The sequence below is a fragment of the Phocoena phocoena genome, chromosome 1, assembly GCF_963924675.1.
Source record: "Phocoena phocoena chromosome 1, mPhoPho1.1, whole genome shotgun sequence".
Taxonomy (NCBI): Eukaryota; Metazoa; Chordata; class Mammalia; order Artiodactyla; family Phocoenidae; genus Phocoena; species Phocoena phocoena.
Genome location: NC_089219.1, coordinates 154,336,382 through 154,350,411, shown reverse-complemented (window position 1 = coordinate 154,350,411; position 14,030 = coordinate 154,336,382). Strand labels below are relative to the sequence as shown.

Below are 14,030 nucleotides of genomic sequence, written 5' to 3'. Positions count from 1 at the left end.
GCTTTGAAGTCCATTTTTTAAAAAATAAAAAGTCAAGAAGTATGAATTTTTAAAATTAAAAATTGTCCCTGGTTATATTGCCAGGCACCACAGACGGAAGGTGTGGAACTATTAGAAGCAACCTGGATGTCAACCCTGCTTCTGGGAGGCATTTCTGACTACAAGGGCAGGAGATTCTCTGAAGCCAGGTAACAGGAGTTTTTTGTTTTTTGTTTTAACATCTTTATTGGAGTATAGTTGCTTTACAATCGTGTGTTAGTTTCTGCTTTATAACAAAGTGAATCAGCTATACATATACATATATCCCCATATCCCCTCCCTCTTGCATCTCCTTCCCACCCTTCCTATCCCACCCCTCTAGGTGGTCAGAAAGCCCTGAGCTGATCTCCCTGTGCTATGCGGCTGCTTCCCACTAGCTATCTCTTTTACATTTGGTAGAGTATATATGTCCATGCCACTCTCTCACTTTGTCCCAGCTTCCCCTTCCCCGTCCCCATGTCCTCAAGTCCATTCTCTACATCTGCATCTTTATTCCTGTCCTGCCCCAGCAATCCCACTACTGGGCATATACCCTGAGAAAACCGTAATTCAAAAAGATTCATGTACCAATATGTTCATTGCAGCTCTATGTACAATAGCCAGGACATGGAAGCAACCTAAGTGTCCATGGACAGATGAATGGATAAAGAAGATGTGGCACATATATACAATGGAATATTACTGAACCTTAAAAAGAAATGAAATTGAGTTATTTGTAGTGAGGTGGATGGACCTAGAGTCTGTCATACAGAGTGAAGTAAGTCAGAAAGAGAGAAACAAATACCGTATGCTAACACGTATATATGGAATCTAAAAAAAACAAAAAAAGGGTTCGGGAGCAGGAGTTTTGATCCTCTGGAACCATAACAAACAACTCAGAGTAAATGAATCAGGCTCCTGGGTGCCTGGAGGGGTCTGGAAGCCTCTCTGTGATGGTGTTCTTTGTTTTTACATGTCTAATCTCATAAATGTTGCACTAGGCTCAGTGCTGTGCATTTTTAGGCTGAGTTATATTTTTCCATGTGTGTACTTCATAAAAGTAAGCACTTTTATGCTCTCTTTAAAAAGGGGATCTCCCAGTTGAATTGCCAAGTGAAAGCTTTCTAAGGAATTCATGTGCAGTATCTCCATCTGTCATTGAAGTGAGTATGAATGTATGTATGTATATCTATCTATCTATCTATCTATCAGTCATTATCTCCCTGTTTACCTATCTGTATCAGTATGCCTAGGCTGCTATAACAAAATATCATAGACTGTGTGGCTTAAACAACAGACGTTTCACACAGTTCTAAAGTCTGGGAAGTCCAAGATCAAGGCAAATCTAGTTCTTGGTGAGTCCTCCTTTTTTGGCTTGTAGAGGGCTACGTTCTTGCTGTCTCTTCACATGGTGGAGAGGGAAAACTCTGGTGTGTCTTCCTCTTCTTATAAGAGCTAATTGCATCATGGCAGCTTCATCCTCATGACCTCTTCTAAACCTAATTACCTCCTAAAGGCCCCACCTCCTAATTGCATCATACATAAGGGGATAGGGTTTCAACATATGAATTTGGTGGGTGGGTGGGCACAGAAATTCAGTCCCTAACTCTATTAATCTATCTATCTATCTATGTATCTATCTATGTATCTATCTGTGTATCTATCTGTGTATCTATCTATCTATCTATATCTACCTGTCTATCCATCTATCCTTATGTAAAGAAGAGTAACAATGGCCTATAAGTCACTTCCCTACATTATTTTATCCTTCCAAAACTCTTGAGAGGTCAGTAGGCCATAGGAAAAGCACTGAAGCACTTGAAGGTTGAATTAACTGTTTGTGATCACTCAATCAGTAAATGGTGTGCATGGAACTCCACACACATCTTCTCTGTCCTCCTTTCCTCCTTCCATACCTACTACTTGCTGACTCTATTCCAGCCACATTATTTACTAACTCTTCCCTGAGGACACTGGCATCCTTCCTCTGGGCCTTGCAGAGGTTATTCCCATGATCTGGAATGCTTTTCCCTCAGATGTCTGACTCATCTGAATCCCTCTAGACTGTTCAAATTCCACCTTCCCAGTAAGACTTATCCTGTCTGCCGTTTAAGTTGAAAGGCTTGCTTCTCTCTGCCCACAATCTCACCTCACCATATACTGCTTAATCTCCATAGCATTTATTACTGGCGAACCTACCAGATAATGTACATGGGTTTCTGTTCTCCCCTCCAAGTGGAAGATAGGCTGCACAGACTCAGGAATTTTGCCATTATGAAACCTAGTGAAGGTCCAGCAGAACTCTAGGGTCAGCCATAACTGGGCACAATTATAACTCTTGTGATTTGATACTTTAGTGGGTTAGCTCAGAGCCAAGCCAGTTATTAAAGAGGATCTTTTCTGCTATTTTAAGCAGCATGGTACATTTGAGGTCAACTTAAATTTTCAATAATTACAGAGCAGGTATGAACTCTTCCTTTGTTTCTCCAGATACGTGAACCTGGATGCCAAATCCATCCTCTCTGAGTGTAGTGGGAATGTATGAAGATGACTGGCCTAAGTCTCAAATGAATAAAAAGATGCCCCAAAAGACATTTCAACACTTTCAAAAAGTAGTTATAAAGTGTGGTTCCTTATCACACATCAGGGATTATATAGCCTCCAGTGTGGTTTTTTTTTTGCAGTAAAATTGTGTCATTTCATATTTGAAATTTGCATTATGAAAATAAATCTGTACATGAAGTAATGCGTATTTAATTAATATGAATCATGTAAATTTGGTCCTGGCATTTAAAGTTGGCTTTGACTTTGAATTATTTTTAAATTCATAGAAAATATTGAACTTCTAATAAAATAAAACATTTTAATAATTGATATTAATAATCAACTTCAAAATTTCTTTGTCTGCATTTTCTGTTCAATTTTAAAAGAGAAGTCACTTTCAGTAGTGTTCCAAAGTGAGTGATTGCACCTTCTATGATGTGAAAAAAGATCCGATTGCCATTAGCTGTTCTTAAGTGCTGAACATAACTGAGAGAAATTTTAACGAGATACTCTCTGTCACTGGCAGGAAATCCATCTCCGTCCTTTGCGGGGGCAGTCCCGAGCTCGTGTTTTAATGGACGCGAAAGCAAACTGTGGTTCTCACGTGACTTTCTGAAGCACCCCCGCAGCAGGCCCAGGTACCTTGAGTGGACTAAGTCTCACTTTATAGCAGTGGCATCAGATGGTGGCTACAGAAGGTTGCCGACGTCCCTGTGTGCTCTTACAGGCTCTGCAGACCGGGGGACGAAAGGACCAAGGAACTCTGCCCTCAGGAATCCCAAGTGACTGGAGGGACACAGCATCAGGGCCCCAGGCAGTGTCTCCCACTGTTCAGGAGGTGGGCGGAGGCTCCGCAGCTTCATTTCGTCCAGTCCCTTCCAGTATTTAAAATTGTTGTCAAGATGCTGCATTAACTCAGGCAGGTCTACAAAGGCGTCCCAAGCAGCAAACATGTCTGTGATGAAATAGTCAATGAAAGAGATTTGGGATTTGGGGATGCTGCAGGTATTTCTGTCAAAAACTGACATCACTACAGGCAAGTCCTGTCGCGTCTCTTCATCAGTCTGAGAAAAACATTCTTCTGAGATACGTGCACCAGATTCTGAGATACTGCACTTTCCCAGGGGTCAGCAGGGATTGGACGCATCAGCACACTTAATCAGCATTCGTTTGATCAGACTGCGGTTGTCTGGAGTTCTGAGCATAGTGATTATGGCTTCTTGATTTTTACCAGTTTCTCCATCTTCCTCTAATGCTGCCAAGGGCTTGCTGATGCTATTGACTAATTTGTTGACGTGCTCAAAGTGCTTTGTCATTTCTGTGGCTAAGACCATGTCGATAATACTCTGGTGCAGCGTCCAGTAGTCATCCCTCTCCATGTTTTTAAAGATGTTGCATTTATCATCACGAGTGGTCAATTGGAAGGCCAAGGCCGCGAGGTGGCTCTCGAGCACAGCAGTGTCGTTATACAGAATGGCCAGCTCGCTCCCAGCATTGCACAGGAAGGAGTTGGTTCTCCCGGGGTGGTCCAGGTCATGGACAGTGGCTGCAATGAGGGCAGCGATCTCATCAAGTGAATCTAAAGTTTGCTTTATCCTCTCTTTGCAGAGAAAATAGGCAGTGGCATGAAGCACATCGGCAGAATGTGTAGATTTGTGGTAGGGGTTAGAAGCATGATAATTGGCTTCGATAATTTGCAACCATGATCTCAGCGTTGTCTCAGAGCATTTTAAGACTTCACAGACTCCAAAGCGAGCAAATATTTTGAGACCAAGATAAATCAAAGGCCTTTTATGAGTGGCAGCCTCCAGTTCAAAAATATCAAAGTCCCAGAATTCCTCATTTTCCATGGCCCGAGTTATCTGTGATTGGACGTTGTGAAGGGAGGTGGAGGTGATTATACTGCTGGAAACGTGTTGAAGGTTTTTTGTTGAAAGAACATACACATTCCTGGATGGTCTTCGCAAAACATCAGACATTAAGTCCCTAACAAGGTCAATGGCATGAGGATCATTGTCCTTAGCATCAAATTTTGGTGAATATAATTCAGTGGTTCTTAGAATTTCCAGCACATGATCTAAGGCTTCTGTCACAGGCATGGGACTGCTTTCCTGGGCAGCACTGATGATATCGGTTGCCATGGTGATGGGCGCCTCAATCTACATGGAATGTATCCAGACCATGGAGGAGCGTCGTCTCTGGCTGGAAACTTTTCTTGTTCGAGAGGCAGCAGTTCTGACATCTAATGAGTTTTTTCTCCCGTCGTTATGTTTGCCTGACTGATTATCTGTTTGAGTGTCAGACTGAACACATTCAGCTATTTTCTCAGCCTTATTGTTGCCATTGCACACTCTGACAATGGACACATAGTGTCTAATTGTTCCTCCCTGTCCAATGACAGGTATCATCTTCACATTTTGTTGTTGAGAGACATACAGAGAAGCCAGGGTGAGTCGCCCCATCTCTCCCTCCTCTGGACCTTAGCTCCTCCTGATTGTCACTCGTTACACTGAGAACAGATTTCAGGACTCAGCACGTGCAGCCATAATGTGTGCCTAATTCCACATCCCAGTCACTGGGACACAAAATTTTGGTGTCTTCAAGTCTGGCTCCCACATCACCACTCACATATGTCAGTTCTTCCTCTACAGCTGAGTCAGTGAGTAAAGACACATAAACAGAAGCAGATTAATATGAACAAGGTTTTATTGACATATATATATGTACATAAAGCTGGGAAAGAGAAGGGCCCATTGAGGCAAATGCATAGGGGGAGAGGAAGCATCTGAAAACAGCAGTGGGCATCCTGCCAGTTCCAAGTCTAGGGAAACTGGCTGGGGGCTTGGGTCCGCCAAGTTAACAGTCAAGCCAGGGATGGCACAGTGGATGGTACAGGCAGCTCTCTTCCATTCTCCTAACTGGAACTTCTCAAGTCTGGTGTAGTTCTGAAGTGGGCTCATATGCCACACGCACACACACACTCACTCTTGCACACCCCTGAGGTGTGGTCCTCCGGCTTGCTGTAGGAAGAGAGGAGGTTAAGTTTCACTTAAACGGGCTGAGCCGCTTTCCAGTGAGGCAAAGTCCATTCATGGTTACACACAGTTTGCAGAATAAGATCTGCTCTTCATTTGTAGAGTTTCTTCATAGAAGAAAGGAATTAGCTGATGGCTCCTATGAAGCCCTGGGCAAGTTATGAGGCTGCCAGGCTCCTATGAGCACAGGCACAGCTGCCCTGACCAGAAGCCTCCAAACACAATGCCGGCTTGTCTAAGTCGGAGTGGTGTCCTGAATTGGGGACCCCAGTGTTCTGAGAGTAGTGGTTCCTCTCTAAATATAGATGGTGCTATCCCCCATGGCACCACCTGGGTTTTGGGTGGGTGGGGGCCAGGTGCTTTGTATGAATGTGGCACCAGAAGTGTATGCAGTCACAGCAGGTGTGGTGCTGTCCCCCATGGCCCCCCGTTCTCTGCACAGATGGGTTCCAAGTCTGATGGCAGTTATTGACACAGAGCTTCCCAGTACCGGTGAGATGTTGTGCCCTCCATCCTCACCACCTGTGTATTGGCCAGGTAGGTCCCAGTTGTAAGTGGGAATACCAGGTCCTCCAATCATGGGCATGATGTTGTGCCCTCCTAGACGACCACCACCTAGTGGGCAGGTGGGCCCCTTGTGCTCGGAAATAAGGTAGAACTAGAAGTGTGTTGAAACCCACGGGTGGTACCCACACTTGCAACTCCAGCAGATGTGGTGTGCTCTGTTGGAAGGTGGAAACTGACATGTCCCTTGACACAGATTTCGTCTCCTTGGTGATGGAACTTTTAAACGTAGATTTTCTACGTCCAGATGGGCCCTGTGTGCAGTGGCGGAAAGTGGAAAGAAACACTAGGGCCTCCCATCGTGGGGATGGTGTTGTCCCCTGCCATCACCGTACCACCTGTATTCAGCGCAGGTAGGCCCCAGGTATTTGGATTTAAGGTAGAATCAGGTATGTTCCCAAATGCTGGGATGGTGCTTGCCCCTCCTGCTGCAGCAGCCTTGCCGTGGTAGGTAGATGGCAGGTTGTCCCAAAGTAGGAACAGAAGCGGTGCTGGGTGCCCCACTTAGACCTGTCCCAAAGTTAAGTGGTCTGGATGCCTCTGAATGAGTGAGGCCTGGGGCTGACACACCAACTCCAAGGCTCCCACCGGCCGTAGGGGTTGCAGGTCACATGAACAGTGGGCCCGGTGTGGTGTCGGCAAAGAGCGAGCTACCGTCTCCAGTACTGGGCATCCTGGTGGCAACTCCAAACACAGTAGCAATGGACACAGACCTAGGGAGAATGCCTGGGTAGTCGCCAAAGCCTGGCTGCATGATGCTGGTGGTGGCAAATACGGAAGAGGGCAAAGTTGACTGCATGATGCTGACTCATGGTGGCTAGGCTGCAGGAGCGGCTAGGACTTTAACTTGTGCTGAGGCTATTGGGTTTCCCAATAGAAAACACTCGTTAGGCTTCGGCACATCGTTGGCCCCCAGTTTGGCCTGAGACGGGAGACCTGGGACTGAGAAAGCTTGAAGTGTTTGTCTATCTGTTGCCCGTGTCACAGGTAAATGCGTGGAGGAATGGGCTGAGGCATTGCTACCACTGGGTGGTGTGTTCCCAGAACAAGGATCAGCCCTGTGAAATAGCTATTAGTTCCGCCTGGAGACAGGGGCAGACTTGAAAATGACAGCCTGGGAAGGAGGTGTGGTGTCCATAGGTTCAGTGTTAGAGCTACTACCTGCTGAAGCTGTAATGTGGGGCTGGGGAAAACAGGAACCGAATGGAAAATGACAGCCTGGGAAGGAGGTGTGTTGTCTGTCCATAGGTTGAGTGTCAGAGATTCTGCCTGCTGAAGACGTAAATGGGAGACTGGGGAAAACAGGAGCAGAATGGAAAATGACAGCCTGGGAAGAAGGTGACGTGTCCATAGGTTCAGTGTCAGAGCTTCTGCCTGCTGAAGCCGTAAATGCGGGGCTGGGTAAAACAGGAGCCGAATGGAAAATGACAGACTGGAAAGGATGTGTGTTGCCCATAGGTAGTGTCAGAGCTTCTGCCTGTTTACGATGTAAATGGGGGGCTGGGTAAAAAAGGAGCCGATTGGAAAATGACAGCCTGAGAACGAGCTGTGTTGTCCATAGGTTCAGTGTCAGAGCTTCTGCCTGCTGAAGCTGTAAATGGGGGGCTGGGGGAAACAAGAGTCGAATGGAAAAGGACAGCCTGCAAAGGAGGAGTGGTGTCCATAGATTCAGTGTCAGAGTGTCTGCCTGCTGAAGCCGTAAGTGTGGGGAAGGGGAAAACAGTCGTCAAATTAAAAATGACACCCTGGGAAGGAGGTTTGTTGTCCATAGGTTCAGTGTCAGAGTTTCTCCCTGCTGAAACCATAAATGTGGGGCTGGGAAAAAGAGGAGCCAAATGGAAAATGACTGCCTGGGATGGAGGTGTTGTGTACATAGGTTGAGTGTCAGAGCTGCTACCTGCTGTAGTACCCATGACGGCTGCAGCCCTAAATGGGGGTTGAGGAAAACAGGAGCCGAATGGAAAATGACAGCCTGGGAAGGAGGTGTGGTGTCCATAGGTTCAGTGTCAATGCTTCCGCCTACTGAAGCTGTAAATGAGGTGGTGGGGAAAACAGGAGCCTAATGGAAAATGACAGCCTGGGAAGGAAGTGTGGTGTCCATAGATTCAGTATCAGAGCTGCTGCCTACTGAAGCCATAAACGGGGGGCTGGGATAACAGGAGCCCAGTGGAAAGTGACAACCTGGGAAGGAGGTGTGTTGTCAATCGATTCACCAAAAGAGCTTCTGCCTGCTGAAGCTGTAAATGGGGGGCTGAGGAAAACAGCAGTCAGATGGAAAATGACGGCCTGCAAAAGAGGTGTGGTGTCCATAGATTCAGTATCAGAGCTTCTGCCTGTTGAAGTGGAAAATGGGATGGAAAATTCAGGAGACGAATGGAAAATGACAGCCTGGGAAGGAGTTGTGCTGTCCACAGGTTCTGTGTCACTCTTCTGCCTCTTTATGATGTAAAAGGTGGGCTGGGGAAAACAGGAGCTGAATGGAAAATGAAAGCCTGGGAAGGAGGTGTCTTGTCCATAGGTTCAGTGTCAGAGCTTCTGCCTGCTTAGGCCATAAACGGGGTCCTGGAACAGATAGGAGCCTACTGGAAAATGACAGCCTGGGAAGGAGTTGTTTTGTCCATATTTTCATTGTCAGAGCTTCTGCATTCTGAAGCCGTAAATGGGGAGCTGGCGAAAACCGGAGCCGAATGGAAAATGACAGCCTGGGAAGGACGTGTGTTGTCCATAGGTTCAGTGTCACAGATTCTGCCTTCTTATGATGTAAATTGCTGGCTCGGAAATACAGGAGCCGAAAGGAAAATGACAGCCTGGGAAGGAGGTGTGTTTTCCATATTTTCAGTGTCAGAGCTTCTGCCACTTGAGGCCGTAAATGGGGGCCTGGGGAAAACAGGAGCCGAATGGAAAGTGACAGCCTGGGAAGGAGTTGTTTTGTCCCTAGGTTCAGTGTCAGAGCTTCTGCATTCTGAAGCTGTAAATGGGGGGCTGGGGAAAACAGAAGCCGAATGGAAAGTGACAGCCTGGGAAGGAGTTGTTTTGTCCCTAGGTTCAGTGTCAGAGCTTCTGCATTCTGAAGCCGTACATGGGGGGCTGGGGAAAACAGAAGCCGAATGGAAAATGACAGCCTGGGAAGGAGGTGTGTTGTCCATAGGTTCAATGTCAGAGATTTTGCCTTCTTAGAATGTAAACGGGGGGCTGGGAAATACAGGAACCAAATGGAAAATGACAGGCTGGGAAGGATGTGTGTTGCCCATAGGTTCAGTGTCAGAGCTTCTGCCTGCTGAAACCGAAAATGGGGGTCTGGGGAAGACAGGAGCCGAATGGGAAGTGACAACCTGGGAAGGAGTTGTTTTGTCTATAGGTTCAGTGTCAGGGATTCTGCCTGCTGAAGCGGTAAAGGAAGGCTGAGGAATACAGGAACCGAATGGAAAATGACAGCGTGGGTACGAGGTGTGGTGTCCATATATTCAGTGTCAGAGCTTCTGCCTGCTGAAGCCATAAGGGTGAGACTGGGGAAACCAGGTGTCAAATGAAAAATAACCCCCTAGGAAGGAGCTGTGTTGTCCATAGGTACAGTGTCACAGTTGCTACGTGCTGTAGTACCGATGTCGGCTGAAGCCCTAAATTGGGGTTGAGGCAAAGAGAAGCCGATTGGAAAATGACAGCCTGGGAAGGAGGTGTGGTGTCCAAAGTTTCAGTGTCAGAGCTTCTACCTGTTGAAGCCAACAATGGGGGGATGGGGAAGACAGGACCCGAATGGAAAATGACAGCCTGAGAAGGCGGTGTGTTGTCCATAGGTTCAGTGTCAGAGCTTCAACCTGTTGAAGTACCCATGACGGCTGAATCTGTAAAAGGGAGGCTGAGGAAAACAGGAGCAGAATGGAAAATGACAGCCTGGGAATGAAGTGTGTTGTCCATAGTTTCAGTGTCAGAGCTTTTTGTCTCTTGAGGCCACACAAGGGGGCCTGGAAAAAACAAGAGCCGAATGGCAAATGATAGCCTGGGAAGGTGGTGTGATGTTCATAGGTTCAGTGTCAGACTTTCTGCCTGCTAAAGCCATAAATGCGGTCTGGGGAAAACAGGAGCCGAATTGAAAGTGACAGCCTGGGAAGGAGGTGTTTTGTCCATAGGTTCAGTGTCAGAGCTTCAACATGTTGAAGTACCCATGATGGCTGAATCCGTAAAAGGGGGGCTGAGGAAAACAGGAGCAGAATGTAAAATGTCAGCCTGAGAAGGAGGTGTTGTGTCCATAGTTTCAGCATCAGGTATTCTGCCTGCTGAAGCCGTAAATGGGTGGCTGGGGAAAACAGGAGCCAAATGGAAAATGACAGCCTGGGAAGGAGGTGTGTTTTCCATAGTTTCAGTGTCAGAGCTTCTGCCACTTGAGGCCGTAAATGGGGGCCTGGAGAAAACAGGAGCCCAAAGGAAAATGACAGCCTGGGAACGGAACGAGGTGTGGTGTCCATAGATTCAGTGTCATAGCTTCTGCCTGCTGAAGCCATAAGTCTGAGGCTTGTGAAACCAGGTGTCAAATGGAAAATGACAGCCTGGGAAGGAGGTGTGTTGTCCATAGGTTCAGTGTCAGACCTTTATCCTGCTGAAGCCATCAATGGGGGTTGGGAAAACAGGAGCCAAATAGAAAATGACTGCCTGAGATGGAGGTGTGGTGTTCATATGTTCAGTGTCAGAGTTGCTACCTGCTGTAGTACCCATGACGGCTGCAGCCCTAAATGGGGGTTGAGGAAAACAGGAACCGAATGGAAAATGACAGCCTGGGAAGGAAGTGTGGTGTCCATAGATTCAGTATCAGAGCTGCTGCCTACTGAAGCCGTAAATGGGGGCCTGGGATAACAGGAGCCCAATGGAAAGTGACAACCTGGGAAGGAGGTGTGTTGTCAATCGATTCACTAAGAGAGCTTCTGCCTGCTGAAGCTGTAAATGGGGGGCTGAGGAAAACAGCAGTCGAATGGAAAAGGACAGCCTGCGAAAGAGGTGTGGTGTCCATAGATTCAGTATGAGAGCTTCTGCCTGCTGAATCCTTAAGTGTGGGGCTGGGGAAAATAGGCGTCAAATTAAAAATGACACACTGGGAACGAGGTGTGTTGTCCACAGGTTCAGTGTCAGAGCTTCTGCCTGTTGAAGTGGAAAATGGGGGGATGGAAAATTCAGGAGACGAATGGAAAATGACAGCCTGGGAAGGAGTTGTGCTGTCCACAGGTTCTGTGTCACTCTTCTGCCTCTTTATGATGTAAAAGGTGGGCTGGGGAAAACAGGAGCCGAATGGAAAATGACAGCCTGGGAAGGAGTTGTTTTGTCCATATTTTTTTCAGTGTCAGAGCTTCTGCATTCTGAAGCCGTAAATGGGGAGCTGGCGAAAACCGGAGCCGAATGGAAAATGACAGCCTGGGAAGGTTGTGTGTTGTCCATAGGTCCAGTGTCACAGATTCTGCCTTCTTACGATGTAAATTGGAGGCTCGGAAATACAGGAGCCGAAAGGAAAATGACAGCCTGGGAACGAGGTGTTTTGTTTATGGGTTTAGTGTCAGAGCTTCCGCCTGCTGAAGCTGTAAAGGGGGGTTGGGGAAAACAGGAACCGAATGGAAAATGTCAGCCTGGGAACAAGGTGTGGTGCCCATAGATTCAGTGTCAGAGCTTCAGCCTGCTGAAGCCGTAAGTGTGAGGCTTGGGAAACCAGGTGCCACATGAAAAATGACACGCTAGGAAGGAGGTGTGTTGTCCATAGGTTCAGTGTCACAGTTGCTACGTGCTGTAGTACCCATGTCGGCTGAAACCCTAAATTGGGGTTGAGACAAAGAGGAGCCGAATGGAAAATGACAGCCTGGGAAGGAGTTGTGTTGTCCACAGGTTCAGTGTCAGAGTTTCTGCCTGTTGTAGCCGAAAAGGGGGGAAAGGGGAAACAGGAGCCGAATAGAAAATGACAGCCTGAGAAGGAGGTGTGTTGTCCATAGGTTCAGTGTCACAGTTGCTACCTGCTGTAGTACCCATGACGGCTGAAGGCCTAAATGGGGGTTGAGGCAAACAGAAGCCGAATGGAAAATGACAGCCTGGGAAGGAGGTGTGGTGTCCAAAGTTTCAGTGTCAGAGCTTCTACCTGTTGAAGCCAACAATGGGGGGATGGGGAAAACAGGACCCGAATGGAAAATGACAGCCTGAGAAGGCGGTGTGTTGTCCATAGGTTCAGTGTCAGAGCTTCAACCTGTTGAAGTACCCATGACGGCTGAATCTGTAAAAGGGAGGCTGAGGAAAACAGGAGCAGAATGGAAAATGACAGCCTGGGAATGAAGTGTGTTGTCCATAGTTTCAGTGTCAGAGCTTATTGTCTCTTGAGGCCACACAAGGGGGCCTGGAAAAAACAAGAGCCGAATGGCAAATGACAGCCTGGGAAGGTGGTGTGATGTTCATAGGTTCAGTGTCAGACCTTCTGCCTGCTAAAGCCGTAAATGCGGTCTGGGGAAAACAGGAGCCGAATTGAAAGTGACAGGCTGGGAAGGAGGTGTTTTGTCCGTAGGTTCAGTGTCAGAGCTTCAACATGTTGAAGTACCCATGATGGCTGAATCCGTAAAAGGGGGGCTGAGGAAAACAGGAGCAGAATGTAAAATGTCAGCCTGAGAAGGAGGTGTTGTGTCCATAGTTTCAGCATCAGATATTCTGCCTGCTGAAGCCGTAAATGGGTGGCTGGGGAAAACAGGAGCCAAATGGAAAATGACAGCCTGGGAAGGAGGTGTGTTTTCCATAGTTTCAGTGTCAGAGCTTCTGCCACTTGAGGCCGTAAATGGGGGCCTGGAGAAAACAGGAGCCCAAAGGAAAATGACAGCCTGGGAACGGAACGAGGTGTGGTGTCCATCGATTCAGTGTCATAGCTTCTGCCTGCTGAAGCTGTAAGTCTGAGGCTTGTGAAACCGGGTGTCAAATGGAAAATGACAGCCTGGGAAGGAGGTGTGTTGTCCATAGGTTCAGTGTCATAGCTTCTGCCTGATGAAGCCATAAGTGTGAGGCTAGTGAAACCGGGTGTCAAATGAAAAATAACACCCTGGGAAGGAGGTGTGTTGTCCATAGGTTCAGTGTCAGACCTTTTGCCTGCTGATGCCATCAATGGGGGTTGGGAAAACAGGAGCCGAATAGAAAATGACAGCCTGAGAAGGAGGTGTGTTGTCCATAGGTTCAGTGTCACAGTTGCTACCTGCTGTAGTACCCATGACGGCTGAAGGCCTAAATGGGGGTTGAGGCAAACAGAAGCCGAATGGAAAATGACAGCCTGGGAAGGAGGTGTGGTGTCCAAAGTTTCAGTGTCAGAGCTTCTAACTGTTGAAGCCAACAATGGGGGGATGGGGAAAACAGGACCCGAATGGAAAATGACAGCCTGAGAAGGCGGTGTGTTGTCCATAGGTTCAGTGTCAGAGCTTCAACCTGTTGAAGTACCCATGACGGCTGAATCTGTAAAAGGGAGGCTGAGGAAAACAGGAGCAGAATGGAAAATGACAGCCTGGGAATGAAGTGTGTTGTCCATAGTTTCAGTGTCAGAGCTTATTGTCTCCTGAGGCCACACAAGGGGGCCTGGAAAAAACAAGAGCCGAATGGCAAATGACAGCCTGGGAAGGTGGTGTGATGTTCATAGGTTCAGTGTCAGACCTTCTGCCTGCTAAAGCCGTAAATGCGGTCTGGGGAAAACAGGAGCCGAATTGAAAGTGACAGGCTGGGAAGGAGGTGTTTTGTCCGTAGGTTCAGTGTCAGAGCTTCAACATGTTGAAGTACCCATGATGGCTGAATCCGTAAAAGGGGGGCTGAGGAAAACAGGAGCAGAATGTAAAATGTCAGCCTGAGAAGGTGGTGTTGTGTCCATAGTTTCAGCAT

The 14,030-nt window shown here is 47.4% G+C and overlaps 1 pseudogene; it reads right to left on the bottom strand.

Moving 5' to 3' along the window:
* Positions 1–3,251: 3,251 nt before the first annotated feature.
* LOC136118183 (high affinity cAMP-specific and IBMX-insensitive 3',5'-cyclic phosphodiesterase 8A pseudogene) lies at positions 3,252–4,979 on the bottom strand (annotated as a pseudogene).
* Between the last annotated feature and the right edge of the window lie 9,051 nt (positions 4,980–14,030).